Here is a 13,114-nt window from a genome sequence, read left to right on the forward strand (position 1 = left end):
GGGCCTCCAGCCTCACCTCACAGGAGCCTCACATGCATGGCTACCCCCCTTTCCTGCCCTCATCTGGCATGTGTGTGCACACTCACGCATGGGAGGCCCTGCCCATCAACCCCTGCCCAGCCAGTGAGGTGGGACGGAGGTGACCAGGACTAAGGCACTAAGTCAGCTGAGGGATAAGATTCTGGCCAGGAGGGCTGTAAGCTTCTGGCCAGCAGTGGAGAGGAGGGCAGGGGAGGCCTTTACACTGGCCAGCCCCAGACCTGGGGGCCTTTAGGGCCTTGTTTTCTTGTCCAGCCCCTACCAGCCCAACACGCCTCTGCACCTGGGCCTGGTGCAGCTTGCCCTCTTCTTCCCTGTGCCTGCCAAGCTCCTATGCAGCCTTCAAAGCCCTATACTAGCAGCCCCTCTGCAAGCCTCTCTAGCAGGATGCCACCCTTCCAAGCCAGTGTGTGCCCAATTCCCTCAGGGCCTTGCCCTGCCCAGAATGTGAAATTCCTTCAGGGACAGCCCCCACTGCTTCTCACAGCCCCTAGAATGTCTTTTCCCTCCCTTGACTGTTCCCACCCCATACATGAAGCCCTGGCAGCTGCTGGGGGTGGGGAGTGGGACCCAGGTGCACCTGGGAGGTTATTGGGGGGTGGTGTCTGCTGAGTGCACACACTTGATGGAAGTGGTGGGAGAGTGGACACCCACTCATCTCTCCCCTTGCCTGTCTAAACTGCCCCCCACCAGGTAGCCTCCAAACCAAACAGGCCTGAATACAGTCCTGTGCCAGGGGAAGCCAGCCCCTAACACATCATTATGGGTCCAGTAGGTACTATTGTACAGCAATAATAAGTAAAGATCATAGTAAAGTTGTAGAGAGCATGAGAGATAGAAGTATTGAAATAAATGGAGTCATGTACGATTCATGGTAGCATGCTCACCTCAGCCCCACTTGGTGGTCCACGTGGAGGGAGGGAGAGAGTCTTTAATGCTAACCAAGACTTTTATATTCTCTGGGAACATGCAAGCCCCCTAATTACAGGTGAAGACATACGTCACAGGAAGGGGTTGTGCTATAGGTGATACAGTGATGGAAGGGGGTGATCTAGGGGGATCCATGCATTAGAAAGAGGAGGGATTGGGGGTACACATGTGGCAAGATGGGCGAATTCTAGAGTCAGGATGGCAGCTGGATCTCCATAAGAACCGTTAGCAGTCACCCCACCTACAGGAACCAAGCTAATGATTGCAAGCTTCAGGGAGAAGTAATCCATTGTCCCCAGCAGCAGAGAGCAGGCAGCGATTGCCTTCAGGCATGTCTATAAACATCTGACCTCCCCCCACAGTCCTGGCTGTGCCCTCTAAGGTCTCTGCACCCCATCTTCCTCCTCAGCAGATGAAGCCCCCCCCCCAACCCCTACTGCCTCTGGGGTCTTCCTTCCTCTCCCTGACTCTGGGCCACTTAGCCCTTGAGGCTGGTGCCACCTGCTGGCCTTCCTCCATTGTGGGCCTCACCTGCAGGGTCAAAGCGGGCACAAGCCTGGGCTGGGCTGCCCAACAGGGCCTATACACTCACCACCAGGCCTTCGCAGGAGGTGTTGCCCACACTGGCTTCCGTTTCACCACCCTGCAGCTGGGCGCAGGGGCCCTAGGTATACATTGCGCTGCCCACCTCGAAATAGCAGTCTGAATCTACCAGCCATTTGCTCCCATGGGTTCACACCTCAGAAACCTAAGGAGGACAGCCTACTTTGTCCTGTGGGGTCTCTGAGTTTCTGCTGACTTGGTGGGGGTGGGACAGGGACACCGATGTTCTCACCAGCACCCAAAGGTGGGCACAGCCCCAGTCCAACGACAGGCCCATAGGTAAACAAGCTGCCTGTGTCAGGGACCGCCACCAGGCCTCGGAGCTGGTGCCCCAGGTCAGGCCACGCTGTGCAGCAAATACCCAGATGACAGGCTTACAGTGGCTGCTGGGGAAGGGAGTGGGGTGTTATTGCCGAGTGAAGGGGACTGGGTCTGCATTTGAGGGGGGGTTGCATTTTATGAACTGACCAGTGGCAATGGTTCCCCAACAAAGTGCAATCAGTCTCACAGAACTGGCGCAAGGTGGTTAAAAGGGACAACCTGTACCCCAAAGCAAAGCCTTCCTTGAAGGCGGGAAGGGGCAGGAAGGAGGGCATGGGCCCAGGAAGGACAGGGTGCCCGAGGTGGTAAAGGTCACACAGTAAAGATAGGGGCCTCAAGCTGTGTCAGTCAGTGCCCGCAGCCATTTACCTACCAGGTTTGATCTGCCCCTCAGGTATGGTGAAATCACAGCTCTCTGACTCACAGTGGCCCTACAGGACTTGGAGAACTGCCCTGAGTTTCCAAGACCGCTCACAGGAGTAGAAAGCTCCGTCTCCTGAGAAGTGGCTTGGTGAGTGGTTTTGAACTGGGGACCTTGGGGGTCGCAGCCCATCCTGTAATCACTACTCCACGAGGTTCCTGATCCCACAGGGGCCAGTGGAATGTAGGCCTGCTGGGTTCCGTGAAAGCCAAGTGACCCTGGGGATGGCCTGGGACATTTGGATAACAGAGGCATGCCCAACTGTCCTCCCCCAGGGGTCAACCACTCACCCTTCCTACCTAAGCTGGGCTCCTGGCGGCCAGGCCCGGGGCTGGGGCTGGGTGTTTGATGCTGTCCACGCCCAGGGCACAGAGCCGACAAACATACTCCACTGCCATGCAGTTGGCTCTCAAGGCAGGCCTACATAGGGTTTCTGAGGGACCTGTCAGCCTTCTCGGGAGCAGCCTCCTCTCTCTATCATGGGGCAGCTGGTGGATTTGAACCACTGGCCTTGTCATTAGCAGTGCAGCGCCCAACCCAGCAAGAGTTGATTGCTGCCCAATCGAACTAGCTCCTAGCAAGCAAGGCCATGGGCCGCAGTGGAGCTGTCTCCCTAAGGTTTCTCGAGGCTGCTTCTTCAATAGAACCCCAGGCTTGTCTCCTGAGGGCCCTATGGAGGAGAGGTGTGGGGTGGACCCAAACCCCTGAGGACTGCTTGCGGCCTTCAGGATGATGGCATCTCAGTGCAAAACCCAAACCCCTCCCGACCAACTGGACAGACAGCATCCCGTAAAACTGCAGAGATGATGGGCGGGGTGTGGGTTCCACTCCTCTTGGATCGACCAGAAGCAAGGCCCAGAAATGAGACAGCGTGCTGCACAGGGAAGATCCTTTGCACGAGGCCTCTGTGAAGTGGTCACTTCACGAACTCAGGCACGCCTGGCCTCGGCCATGGTATTCCCAGTTGCCTCACATGCACGTGGAGGCCGGACACGGAGTGAGGAAAGAAAAGCACATTCCCAGGATGGTGCTGAAGACGAATACTGAACGCGCTGTGGGCTGCCAGAGCGCCAACAAGCCTGTCTTGGAAGAAGCACGGCGGGAGCACTCCTTAGGGGCGAGGATGGCAAGACTTTGTCTGTAGTACCTTGGACATGTTGGGAGAGGCCAGTCCCTGGACAGGACTTCCTGCTTGGTAAAGGAGAGGGGAGCGGCAAGGAGGAAGGTCCTTCAAGAGATGGATGGGCACAGGGACTGCAACAGCGGGCTCAGGCCTGGGCACAGGTGGGAGGGTGGCACAGGAGCGGGCAGTGTCTCCCTCCGCCGTGCATAGGGCTGCTGTGGGTCGGCACGACTCCCTGCCCCTTAGCAGCAGCAGCAAGCACAGCTCTGGGCCATTAAGAGACACGCTTGCTCTGTGTGGAACTAGTGGAACAAGCCCCTTGGGGAGGAGGGTGGCACAGAGGGCCGCCTTAGTGGTCTGGCTGCCCCCAGGGATGTGTCCCCCTATCAGAGAGGAGGGTGATCTGATGGAGGCTAGTGCTCCTGTGGTGTGATAGTCTGGGTACTTTAGAGAATCAAATCCACAGAAACTCAGATGTATAAGAGAGTTTTATAGAAAGGGTAAGTGCACATTAAGAAAACATCCCAACCCAGTGCTGCCCAAGCCCACCAGTCCAACAGCCCATTTGTCAGACACCAATCCACAAAGTCCTCCTCCGTCTCACAAAACACATGCAGTGATGCCAACTGCAGGAGGAAAGCTGAGTCAGCGAATGTGTAAGCATCTCAGCACTGGCAGGGTCTCCACACGGCTGCTCCAGCACCCAGGGCTGCATCAGGGTAGGTCCATGTGGCTTCTCCTTGGGGATGTCTCGCAGGAAGTGAGCCTTGCCAGCTGAAGAAGGGAACTGGCTAAGGAAGCCGCACCCTGATCTGACCATCAGAGAGCAAGAAACCCGAGAACTAGAAAGGTGAGGTTCACCGAGCCATTTATCCCTCCACCTTTCAATTAACCCCACGTGTTTATTGGCCGGGTTGGCACAATACTCTTTAACTAACTCGTGTTGACAGGAGTGGGGGTTTGTGGCATGGTCTCACCGCAGAGTGCGGGCCGTGGCATGCGTGAGTTGGGAAGCTGCTGCACTGGGCAGACAGAGAGAAGTGGGCTGGTGTTACTACCTTGGGCCTCACAGAACTTGCAGTGAGTTGCAGACACGCAGGCAGATGTACAGGGTGGATGGGCTGGCAGGGATGTTACCTTAAAACATTCTTGTCACTGAGGCAACTGCACACACACACAATTCAGAGGCAGCTCAGAGAGCTGCTGCACTAAGGAATAAATCATAGATAGATGCATTCCCAATGAGGTTTATTTTGGTCCCTTTGTGGCTGATGCACCCCCCACCCAACGCCAGAGCAGAATTTAAAGTTAAATTATGCAAAATCAAAAACCAGGCTCCTAATACTTCATCAAACATGCGTAAAGCTGTCAGGCCCAAATAAATTCTCTCAATTAACTTGCTTCAGAGTGTGATTGCATTTGCTAATTTAATCAGCCCGGCAGGATTGGGAGGCCTGGGGAGATGGATGGCCGGGGGACGCTGGGTGGGCACCTTGGCTGGGACACCAGCCCATCGGGGCTGGGGGCTGCTTTGGGGCGAGCCGAAAGGGCTCGCTGCCCACCAGGCTGCCCATGGGAAGGGGGATGCGACATTTATGGCCTCTGGTCAGAAGAAAGCCCCCTGACCCTGTGGGGTCCCAGTGGCCCCTGTGCCCTCGCCTTGCCGTGGATTGGGCTTCCGTGGGCTTTTCTAGGACAGACTGGGAGGGCGTGCTCTGAAGGGTCCCACTGTCCTGATGTCTGCCTCAGAGCCAGCCTGTCCCAGCCACACGGGGGCTCAACTGAGCAATTTCACTCTTTCTGGGAGGTGGCAGGCAGACTGGGTAACCCAGCAGGGGAGACGTGTTCATGCACTTTCACCAGGAGAAGGGCGGGCAGGCAGGTCCACCTCCCCCTGGGTGATGTGCTCTGACAGTGGGCGACCAGTATCCACGCCCTCCCACGCTTTCGCCCTGCTGACCGCCCGGAGTTCAGTCTGCGGGTGCAATGACCACATGGGGTCCTCTCAGCAGCCGGGATGGGCAGCATGGCAGCAGCCAAGCCCAGCCCTCAGAGGCATGTGTCCCCCACTTGACCAGGTATGAGAAATGTTTCCCCTGCCAGCGAGGCCTCCCCACTCAAAGCTGCATCACCCGACAGCGCCCAAGGGGCCTGCTTCAACTGGCCGTGTGAGCCGGTGCCTCGGCTGGGTGGATGTCCTCAGTGCTAAGTAGGCTCCCACACCCGCAAGTCTGTGGGCACACAGCCCACCTGCTGCACCAGGGGCTGGCTGCGGGGCAGGGGCATGGGGGGGCACTGGCACCTTCCCTGATCATCTCTGGGGTGGACACCGACCTCTGACACAAACCTGCTCACCTGGGCAGCTCTGTTCACTGGCCAAGCCCCCCAGGTCCCTGCAGACCTGGCCTCGCTGATTCCAGGACCCTGAGCTGCCTGCTGTCACATGGTAGGGGGGATTGTCTGTTCCTGGTGGGTGGGGTCGGGTGCCTGCCCTGCACAAAGGAGTCTCCAGGGAGTGAGCTGCGCTGTGTCTGGGGTCTCCACCGAGTGAGGTCTTGACTGGGGCACTGCACCCCCTTGTCCTGGGGACCTCTGGGGCCTCACTCCGGCTGGGTGACTGGACCACAGACACAGCTGGTCCCAAGCTCAGGGGGAGGGACAAGCAGGGAAGGGGGTGTGATGGTCACTTCACCACCTGGGGAGCAGATAATTGGGGGAGGCACCTCCTGCTAGGCTCTGCCGAGAGCTGGGGGGCTTTGTCCCTGGGGCTCTCAGGGTGGGGTCCTTGCAGGGTGGCTAGGCTGCTTGGTCAGAGTTCTACCCTGCCTGGGGGAGTGTCCCGCCCCCCCCCCCCCCCGTAAGGGATGACCACAGCATCCCAGCGTGCACCATGTGGCTTACCCTCTGCGGTGTCTACCACCTGGCAAGATCTGCATGGGAGGAGGAAGGAAGGTAGCCGACCTTGTCCCCCAGGTGAGGGCTCCCTGAGGCTACCCTGCCACTGAGGGGCAATGGCATTGGCATTGGGCACCTGGATCCAGGCAGAGGGTGGTGGGTGAGTTCCCAGGGCCCAGGCAGAAAGAAGACAAGGTGGGTACCTCCAACTTACACCCAGGGCAGTGAGTGAGCACACGGGGCTCAGGCCGAGAGTGGTGGGTGGGCATCTGGGGCTCAGGCCAAGGGTGGTGGGTGGGTGCTCAGGCACCTGCATGCTGACTATGAAGAGCCCCCTGGAGACCTCATCCACGTGGTTGGGTGCCTCAGTGCTCCAGCTCAACACTGAGCCAGGGTGTCACCCCAGGGGGCGAGTTGGGGTAGGGTGCAGGGTCACAGCTGGCTGGTGCTTACGTCCTGAGAGCTCCCCCTTCCCTTCCTCCAGGGCCTCTCTCCCTAAGGTGCCTCTATTTCTTGCTGGGTCCCTGCATGGCCGGGCTGACTGAGAAGTCTGCGGGTGGGCGGGCACAGGCTTCCTGCAGAAGGTGCGTGTGTGTCTGCAGCCGCACAGCCTCACCACCCCACCCCGTGGCGACTCCCAGGGGCTCCCAGAGACCAGGGCCGGCCATATGGGCAGCCCAGTGGCCTCTGACAGGCATCCGGCGGCACCGCTGGTGGTCAGCAGGGGGCACCCGCGCCCTTCCTGCCTGCCTGCAATTGGCACCTGCGGTGTGAAACTACTCACAGGAGGGCACCCTATGTCACAGGGACCTCACTGTAGAGGGACACCCCACTTTACGGGAAAGGGAGACCAACTACAGCAGAGGGGATTCCCTTCACAGGAGAGGGGGATCCCACTTCGTAGGTGGAGGAGACAACCTACAGAGAAGGGACCCCTCGCCGCAGGCAAGAAAGCACAGGTGAACCAAACACAAGGAGGTGGAATGGGGGCGGGTGTGAGGGTGACGCTGCACCCACTGGACACCCACCGTGGGGCTGGGGTGGGGTCACAGTCCCATGGGGAACACACAAATCGGGGAGACAGACCAGCTGAGCTCCATGAACTGAGGGGAGCCGGTGCTGCCCCCAGCCAGACAGTTGGGTGGCAGGGAGCACCCATGGTGAACGGCCCGGGGCAGGCACTGGGCTAGCCCTGCCTCCTCCAGCCTCCGGCCCCAGGACTCTCCACCACCGAGTGCCCCACATGCATCTCACTCCCCGAATGTAGGGTGTGTCTCTCAAAGAGGTGTGCACCTCGCCCCTGCCCTGCACCCTGAAGGCAACCTTGTTTGGGGACATGGGGTGGAGTTATGAGGTCAGCTGAGTGGGGTGTCAGAAACAGGGCCCCTAGTGGGATGGGGTGCACAGCCTATGAGGCTTTGTCTCTGAGCGGGGGGTGGGGGGGGCTGAAGAAGGAGCTTGGAAGCCTCTCCCATGGTGGCATTCTGTGAAGGAGTCCTCAGACGCGACCGCCCATGACCCCCCTCGACGCTTGTCAGCCACACGCTTGAACGGATGAGGGAAAGCCTTCAGGGGCCTGTCTCATCACCGCACTGACTGTCTGTCTGTCCCCTGTGACACTTGTCAGAGGTTATGTCCACACAGGTGACAGGTGGGGGCCAAGTGACAACTAGCCGAGCTGTTACTGGGACTGACACTTGGGGGCAGGCCAGGCTTGCAGTCACAGCTGGGCGTAGGACCACACTGGCGCTGTGTGGGGCGACGATGGACGTCAGCACTGGGGTGGCTGCCATGGCTTCTGTCCGAGTCCCAGTGAGCGCAGGCCAGACTGTGGCGGGGAGGCGCGCTCCTCGTCGGGGGCTGCTGGGAGAGCTCTTTGCAAGCCTTGGCAGCATAGGGCATGGCTATGTCCCAGAGTCCCACGGGTGGCAGGGTGGCCAGTGGGGTGGCGCTCGAGGGCCCCAGGGTAGGGTGATGCTCCCTACAGGGATGGAGAGAGCTGTCCACAGGGAGGGTGTGAAGCCCAGGCCCTCTCTGCTGCCCCAGGAGCTGGTTTCTGAGGCTGGGCGCACACATCCTGGGCATCGTGCTGGGGAACATCCTGGTCAAGGCAGCCCAGACCCTCCAGCTACCCCGGACATCGTCTGCCATCACAAGCTCACTGACAGCCCGGATCCCAGCTGGTTCTAATCCCCATCAAGACCCCTCACTGCCCACCTGAGGCATCCGGAGCTTGGCACCCCGAGGGGTCTCTGGGCTACTGCTCCCTTGGCCACCATCCCCACTGCAGTGGTCAGGGTCTCAGCTGGGCCATGGGCCAGCAGCAGCATGTGTGCCTGGGCCAGGAAGGACACAGTCCCAGACCTTTGGCTTGGGCCCCGTCCTGGTGCACGGACTCTGTGGGACCCCATTGTCCTTGCCTCCATGACCACTAGTGCCCCAGGCCTTGGTGGCCAAGGATGTAGGTCAGGGGGGATGGCGGGGGGGGGCAGTGCAGTGGGGAGAGCTGCAGAGAAGAGCTGCTGTGCCCCATGAGTCCTCTCTCCCCCTCCTGTGGGGTGGGGGGCTGTGGCCTGGGAGAGGGTCCCACCAGCAGGCAGGTAGGCTGTCATCTGGACGCTGGGAGGCCCTAGCTGCCTGCCTGCCTCAGCTCTCAGGGCCTCAGTCAAACAGCTGCGGGTCCCAGGTCGCCTCTAGTGGGAGGGAAGGAGATGGAGTCCCTCTGAGGGGTGTTTGCGGGCAGCCCCCTGCCCAGTGCCCTCTGTCACTGCCTGGGCCGCCCCACCATCATCGATCCCCTGGCCTGGAGGCTCTGTGCTCCAACTCCCCAGGGCCTGGCCGGGCATTGACAGCACGCCCCTGCCTCGTAATTAAGCCTCGTTTAATTAAAAACCCTGAGCTCTTTATTAAACCCGTGATTGATTTTATTTTCTGTGGTTAGTGAGGGCTGAATCGCAGGTGTGCAGGGACTGCACTCCCAGCCTGCCCCCCTCTGATACACAAACACACACACACACACAGTGGCCAGAAAGAGCCCTGGTAGAGGGTGCAGTGGGCTCCCTGCAGCAGGGCCATGCGGGCCTCTGGGTGGCAGGGTGTCCACTGGGCCTCGTGGCTGCAGTTCTTCCTGAAGAACACACACCTCTGTGTGCAGCCAGGAGGCCCCTGGCGAGGTCAGGAGAGATGGTCCCTGGAGAGGGAGCATGTGCTCAGTAAAGCAGAGGGGCAGCGCCAGAGAGGAAGGCCCTGGCAAGAGGGATGGACAGTGTGGCTGTAGCCATGGGCTAAGACATCACCAGTGTGTGAGGCGCGCAGGACCGGGCGATGTTTCCTTCCGTTGTCCATGGAGCTGGTCAGACCCAGAACCGACTGGACGGCTCCCAGCCGCACAGGACAGTTAGGAATGGCAGCCACCCACCTGTCCACATGTCGTCCTGTGGCCTGCCTGCTGCTGTGGTGCCCAGAGCCCTGCAGGGCCATCCACGGGGTCAGGTCTCCATGGAGCGTCCAGGGGACGACAGACTGGCAGGAAAGGCCTGGCACACGCTGCTGCGGGTCAGTTGCTGGAAGGCACAGGCCCCTGGACTCTAGACTGTGAGCAACTGAGCCCTGGGAGGGGAGAGGGGTCCCCGGGGCTAGAGTGACAGGAAGATGGCACAGATGGCCAAGGGCCAGCATGTCCCACCCAGTCCCACAGAGGGTGAGTGGGAGACGCCCAGAATGATGTCATTGTACTTGGTGACGTGCCTGGGGGCGGGGGGGAGGTTGTCCCGCTGGGAGTCTAGAGAGCTTCAGGCAGGTGTTTGGATGCTCTGAGAAGCAGGGGGAGGGGGAAACGGAGCTGCAGGGGGTGGGGGTGTCGCCTCCAGAGAGGGGCCACTCCTTTCTGTCCCAAGGACACCTCACCGCCAGACTGAGGAGTTACAAGCCTGGGGTCCCCGGTGAGATTAGGGTGCCCTGGTCACCTGCTGCCTCGCCAACAGTGCTCCCTCATTATTCCAAGTCTCCGAAGCACAGCCAACGGCCCCAGTCACCTCTGTGGAGGGTGCTCTGGCCCCTCCCTGGGCCGGGGCCTGCGAGGTCGGCTGGCGTCACTAGTTGTTAGGGACATGCAGATGACCGCCCTGCTGAGACGGTCTCATGCCCACTGAGATGCAGACGGCAGAGGAACGGTAGAAGTAGTGGTGGCATGGAGCCCCCCATCCACTGAGGCTGGAACCGTAACCGGGTGCAGCTGTTGTGTAGGCAGAGGCAGCCCCCGACCCAAATGGAGAGTAGACTCTTAGACTCCCACCTTGTGCACCCCAGGTGTGGCGGTCCCCCCCAGTGACTCTCACCCCCTCTCTAAGGCCGCGAGCCTGAATGCCCCACATATTGATTTTGCTCTGTTTTACTGGTTTTACCTTAATGACCAGAAACCCAAACAAATAAAATCTCCTTTAAAAACTCCAGGCGATCGATGACCGGGAGCTGCACCGTGGCCCATCCAGCGGGCTCCCCTGGGCCAGCCCTGCTTGCTCCCGATGGTGAGCCCAGGCACTGGGACCTGGGGGCCAGGGGGGCCATGCCAGGCGTGCTTGGGAAACGCTCTCCCCTCATAAAGCAACGCCCCCCACCCAAGCCGAGGAGGTCATTTAAAGACCTGTCTGCAGGTTGTAAAACAAAATGCTTAACCCCTGATCCTGTTTATTCATCCTGTCCACAGCCGCCTCTGGGTTGACCAGGCTCAGGCACGAAAGGGCACAGAAGTTGAGGGGTGCTGAGTGATTGCTGGGTGGCCTCAGGTCAGGTAGGGGCTGGGTGCACACACTGCTGGGTGACCCAGGAGGACAGACTGGGTTTCCAGTGAAGCAGTTCTTGGCCTGGTCAGACCCTGGACCGGACCCTGAGTGGAGTCCAGTGGGGGACCCCAGGCCACACTACCATGAGGTGACCCCTCCGCTGGGCCTGGCCTGACTTCTGGTGGGGCAATGAAACCATTCCCCACAGAGGTTCCACCCACAGAACACCCCCTCTCAGTCATTACCCCCCACCCCCAGCATGTTCACAGCGTGGGCAGCTACAGGTCACCCACCACCTGCCATACCTGGCCGAGGTGACAGCAAGCAGGGTGTTTGTACTACCTGATCTTCCCTCCTCAATAGCCTCCCCATCTCGCCCCTGCAGGAACCCCTCCCTCCTCAATAGCCCCCATCTCTCCCCTGCAGGAACCCTCGGTCTGAAGTGAGGGTTGACTCCACTGGGCCAGAATCCTGGCTCCCAGAACTCAGGGGCAGGGGACCGCACTTGACCCCACAGCCCACCTAGCAGGCACTGGTCTGTCTGCTGGGGCTGGCAAGGGGGCAGGTGCAGAAAGCCACAGACTAGCTACTGAGCCACCTGAGCACGGAGCTCTTCCCTTGGCCTCAGTTTCCTCCTGGGGAAATGGCTGGGAGTGGCCCTGGCTGAGGTCACTGGTGGTCGGTGACACTGTCCGTCTCCGTGCACCGTCACCAGTCACTGGCAGGGTCAGAGGACGCAGCTATGCTGGAGACGTGAGCGGTTGTGGGGCTGGGAGGGAGTGGGCCAGCTGGGGACAGGAGTGCTCGGAGGAGCACGGAGCATGCGTGTGAGCGCTCCCTGAATGTACCTACACATGCGTGCCTGTGAATGGGCATGTGTGTGATATGTGTGCCGAGTATGTGTCGATGGGTACGTACGTAAATACTTGATGGGCGTGCTGTGCGCATGGTGTGTGTTCATGTGTGTGCTTAATGTGTATCTGTGTGCATGTGTGTGCACGGTGTGTCTGGGGTCTAGGAGTACATGCATGCCAGTGTGAGTGCACGTATATGATGGGTATGCCATATGTGTGTGTGTGTTTGGTGTGTGTACAGACATGTACATGTATGTGTGTGACCTTGCCTCTGTATCCACACACATGTCCCCATGTATGCATATGTGTGCCTGTGGGTATCTATGTTCAGTGTGTGTGGCCGTGGGTGTATATGTGGGTGCATATGTTGGATGGGTGCCTGTGGGGGGGTATATGTGTGTCCGTGTACACACGTGAGTGTGCTCCCATGTGTGCCTATACAGGTGTATACCTGCATGCTGTGCACCTGCATGTGTGCCCGTGTGGATCTCTGTATGTGTAAACATTTATGACGTGTGCCTGTGTGTGTGCACATGCACATGAGCCCAGGTGTGTGACGCCGTGGAGCCCCCAGTGCTGAAACCCGGACAGAGGGAGTGCCCAAGCCCAGACAAGGGGGCCCAGTGGTAGGTCTTCCTGCCTCCTGGCCAGGAGAGGCCCAGCCCCGTGTCACCCTGCCCTCCAGGAAAGCGAGCTTCTGTGGCTGCCGCTGCCCGCCCACCTGCCCGCGCTTCCCAGCTGCCAGGTGCTCTGGGCGCCTGTGGGCGCGGCTCATCAATTATGGAGACCCTCCATCTGAAACAGCAGCGGCAGCAGCGTAGCAGGCGGGTCACCTGTGTGCAGGTGTCCATGCAGCCAAGTGGGTGAGTGGGGCCGGAGCTGCTGCCTAGGAAGGCTCACTCTGGAAGTGTGTGGCCATGCACCCGGTGTCTAGCCCCCAGCTTTTCCAGAAAGCCCTGTGGGTGGAGAGGGATGGGCCCCCTCAGGGATGCTCCCCCCCCCCCCCCCCGGCTTGCCACGTCTCCAGGGGCTGGCAGTCCCAGGAGCATGAGGTCCGAGAGTGCTGGGTCCTGGGGGCTGGGACCCTGTGCCCCCATCTCACCCCTCAGCCTGCTGTCCCTAGCGTGCCTTAAGGCTCAGTTGTCCC

The sequence above is a fragment of the Tenrec ecaudatus genome, chromosome 10 (assembly GCF_050624435.1).
Source record: "Tenrec ecaudatus isolate mTenEca1 chromosome 10, mTenEca1.hap1, whole genome shotgun sequence".
In the NCBI taxonomy this organism is placed as follows: Eukaryota; Metazoa; Chordata; class Mammalia; order Afrosoricida; family Tenrecidae; genus Tenrec; species Tenrec ecaudatus.